Genomic DNA, 4,576 nt, shown 5'->3' on the forward strand with positions numbered 1-4,576 from the left:
ATGAGTAAGATAAATAATAGTGATAAATAAAATTTTAGATTGCGAGTTATTTAATATAAGGTTTTGACACTTCTGATATTGTTTTAGCTAGTGTATATGTCTTATATAATTATTCGTATGGCTTTTTACATTTTATTAATTTTCAAAAATTAAAAATAATATTAAGAGTAGTAATACTTGGTTTTGTATAAATACTTGGTTAATTATTCTAGCTTATATTTTGAATCTTTAGTTTATTTTTGAATTAGTTATTTTTATTTTGTTAACCTTAAGAAGCTTGTTAATTAATTATATTAGTTCGTCTTATTTTTAAACTTGAATCAAATTGGACAATTACATTTTTATTTGGCTAAATTGGTAACTTTCTTAATTAGAAGACAAAGTTTAGGCTATTTATTGGTCAATTTCTAATCATCCGGCTTTTTCCCCATTTCCAATTTTTTAGAAGCCCATTAATCTCCTCCTCAGCCTATTCTTTACGCCAAATTAGCCTTCCTCATTTAATTCAAATCTCCCAGGCCCATTTCCCTTTTATCCGTCCCATCCCACTCCAAGCAAAATAAGTAGCCCCCTTAATTTCAATATCAAAATATCCAGCCCCCCCCCTTCTTTCCCCTTCAGCAAGAGAAACCCAGTACTCCACGCGCAATAATTCCGATGGAGTGAGAAGTAGCGATAGCGCGTACCAGGATAAACCCATTTTCTTCTACTTGTTTCTTCACGCGCGAGAAGAACTGGCTTTTGTCCTTTTCCCTTGCAGATCGTACATCGCAACAATTTGCAACAGAGCAGAAGCGCGCCTTTGTCCTTGTAGCAAAGGATCAATCCACGCAAGGGTAAGAAGGTACTGGTTTGATCCGAGCCATCCACGGATTTTATCCGTTCAATTTGGGGAGAATCGTCTGGAATATTCTTTTAGGGTTAGAATTCAGATTTTGAGCAAAAAAAACCATCTGGGCCTGAATCTGATCTTGAATCCCTTTTTCTCATTTATCTTGAACCCTAAATCTTTCTATATATATTCATTTTCTGTGTTGATGATAGGAGGTTTTGTTTTTTTGAAATTCAAAAATTTTTGAAAGAAAAAAGAATATTGAGTCTTAGCTGATAAAAGAGAAAATTCTTTCTGAGTGCGAGAGAGGTCCGAGATTTCAACTAGAAGTTGAGTCTAAAAAATCTTGTTGTGGAAAAGAGGGTGTGAGGAAGTATTTTTTAATACGCATTCAGTATTTGGTAAAGAAGGAGACAACACATTTCAACATTTAAGTTTAATATTCCGCTCATGTTTTTCTCGTTGGCTGCCAGCATTCTTAAGTTTTTCTGGGGTGGAGGTTCTAACAGTTAGCTTGTTTCTCGTCTCATTCACTGCCTATAAAGAGGTAACGCTTCTGCTCCTAGTTTCTCCTCTCCGCCTTTTCCTCTATTTCGTCTAATGGTGCTCAAATTGTTTGTGTCTGTCGTTGGCTGATTATTTTTGTGTGACTGATATAGTTTACAAATGAAATACATGATCTGGATTATTCCCTCAAGTTAGTCATATTATTATATTAAGATCCCGTAAATCTTGGCTATCATAAATCTTGTCTTGTTTCCTCTAAATATTATTTAGCACATGTAGTCATACTTGTCATCTGTTTTGCCTCTTTTGTTATTTTTATATCTAAATTAGGATCTGGATGTCAGTCTTCAATTTCTTCTGCTATCTTAGTATCATTTTATTAAAAAATTTTAGCATAGAATTTGTAAAAGTTCACTTTAGTGTCAAGTAGTCTCTTTCCCTCTTTCTGAATGTGTAGAGTATAATATGATTTTTTTATCTGGAGTTCATCTATCAAAAAAATGCTAGACCTCTCTCTTATCCACATCTAAATTTTTGTGAAATAGTGGTGCAACTGGCTATTTTGTTCACTATTTTCCCTGTGTGCGAAATGCCTGACTTTAGCCAATCGATGCAAAGTTTTCTTAGTGTCGTTGTTAAATTCTGTGTCTCATTTTTATAAAATGGATTTCTTAGTATTATTTAGTCTAGGTAAAAATGCCTAAAAATATCCTCCTTTATTTATGTCTAAAGTTTTAGTAAAAGTAGTGGCTTATTTGTAATTTTGTTTTTTTAGTGACGAGCTCATATCCAAAATGCTCAAGTTTACTCTATTAATTCATGTTTTTACCATGGCCTTCGTTAAATTTCGCATTGCATTTCAATTCGATTGCATGTATTCCTACATCTCACTAAAAATTCTCTAGTTAATGCCTCTTTGTCATTTGGTTTGTGGCCTACAGCTACTAGTTGTTAAGTTTTAATGTCTTGTTTAGTTCAGCGTGTTTTTTTTTTATCACTAAGCAGTGAGTTTTAATATGTTCATTAGTTGCCTTTAGTTTATTTTTCTAGAAATATGCTCAATTATTGAGGTATTAGCCCAAATACAGTAGCTCACTTTGATTTCTTATTAGCTAAAAGTCTTACTTCGATGTTTATCTTTACGAGACTCATGTCACAATCGCCTCAGTTGCTAGTTGAAATTATTTAATGCCTCTACAAAAACTAAAAAAAAAATAGTGATTTTTAGCCTGTTTCAATATTTCTTTATACTAATTGACTGAGTTATTACTTACATTTCATTCATTTTGTTTGCATGTAAATTCGTGGATCCATGAATCCTGTCCTCATATTTTATCGGGCCACAAGGGCCCATATTTCCACATTCGAATAGATCCCTTAGAAGCCGATGAACAGGTCTCTAAAATTGAAGAATATGGAGTTAACCCATGGAGTTGAAGACTTAAGATAAAAGCTCAATTTTTTTTTACTAAGCCTTGTAGTTTGTTCTTTTGGGCATAAGCCCTTGTCTCTTTTTATTTTCTGAATGATTATTATTATTGCATGTTTAGTCTAGGATAGGTCCGAACGAAAATGGGTCGAAAACCCAAAAATTCAAATGGGTTAAAACCCAAAGACAGGTGGGTCCAAATACCGGTCAAGGCGAACAGAAAACTCGGATTTTTACCCATATCTCTCTCCCTCTCTCTCTTTACTTGCTTTTTATTCAGTATCTTCTTTACTTGTCGTTAGTTCTGAAGGTTAGGAAAATCCCATTCCCCACAAAATGCCACTTTGGTTTAAACGACTCAATCAAATCAAGTAAATTGCCTAAAAGATTTTACAAATTAAAATTGACTTAGATAAATAGTTTTCTCTTTCAAACACAATCCGAAATGATTTTTTTTGGCTTTCTTTTTCAAAACAACTATAAAGAGTATTTTTATCACAATTTTAAGTCTTAATCAAATATAAAGTTAGTTGTCGGATAGCCGTAATTAAGCGGAACGTTTTAGGTGCTTTCAAAACATTCCTAAGACGTTAATTAGAATCCCCGAACCCTTTTAAATATTTTCAAATGATTTTATCTGTTTAAGTCTTTTGAAAATAAGGTTTATTTAATTTTTCTCAAAATTAAGTGGCGACTCCAAAAAGACGAAAACTCTTCTAAATGAATGTTTTTTTCCCGATAAAACAAGTACCATATTTGATTTAGTCAAGTTAAACATGGTATATTTTGATGTCATTCTTGATATAAACTGGATTCATGCCTATTATACCTCGATTGATTGTAGAACTCCAGTTTCAAGTATAAGTTTCCAAATGAGCCAGTCGTTGAGTTAAATAGCAGTTCAGCAGTGCATAAGGGTTGTTTTTTATTCCTTACCATAAGGAAAGAAATTTAGTTTTGAAGGGGTGTGTCTATCACTTAATCCTAGTTAATGACTCTAGTGATGAGATACCTCTTATTTAGTCAGTTCCAGTAGTAAAAGAGTTTCGATAAGTCTTTCTAGATGATATTCCTAGAGTCCCTCCCGAGAGAGATAAACTTCGGAATATATATTCTTCATATACTTATCCGATATCTATTCCTCCATTTAGAATGGAACCAATAGAGTTCAAAGAGCTTAAAGAGAAGTTAAAAGATCTCCTATATAAGGGATTTATTCGACCAAGTGTCTCATCTTTAGGTAATCTGATTTTATTTGTTACAAAGAAGGATGGTTCCCTTAGGATGTGTATAGATTACTGTCAGTTGAACAAGGTTACCACCAAGAATATGTATCTTCTTATGAAAATTGATGATAATTTAGATCCACTTCAGGTTGCTTCTTGTGTTCCGAAAATAGACCTCAGAATAGGTTATCATCAGTTGAGGGTAAGGGAATGTGATATTCCAAAGACAATATTCAGGACCCGTTTTGGTCATTATAAGTTTTTGGTTATCTCCTTTGGTTTGACCAATACACCTGTATCATTCATCGACCTTATGAATAGAGTATTCAAACCTTATATAGGTATATTTGTTATCGTTTTTATTGATTACATACTAATCTATTCAAGGTATGAAGATGATCATACTAGTCATCTAAGAATAGTTCTGCAGATATAAAAATAAAGAGTTATACGCTAAGTTTTCTAAATGTGAGTTTTCGCTTGAGTTTGTGGCATTCTCAGGCCATATTGTGTCTGCAGAGGGAATCAAAGTTGATACTTAAAAAATTGAGGCAATACACAATTGTCATAGGCCCACATCTC

The 4,576-nt window shown here is 33.0% G+C and overlaps 1 long non-coding RNA gene across 1 annotated transcript; it reads left to right on the forward strand.

Annotated features, from left to right (window-relative positions):
- Positions 1 to 453: 453 nt before the first annotated feature.
- LOC107018653 lies at positions 454 to 3,010 on the forward strand. The gene is made up of 2 exons (XR_001456648.2): positions 454 to 844; positions 1,306 to 3,010. It is a non-coding gene; the product is annotated as an uncharacterized LOC107018653 (long non-coding RNA).
- The last annotated feature ends 1,566 nt before the right edge of the window (positions 3,011 to 4,576 follow it).

This window comes from Solanum pennellii, chromosome 5 (assembly GCF_001406875.1).
Source record: "Solanum pennellii chromosome 5, SPENNV200".
NCBI lineage: Eukaryota > Viridiplantae > Streptophyta > Magnoliopsida > Solanales > Solanaceae > Solanum > Solanum pennellii.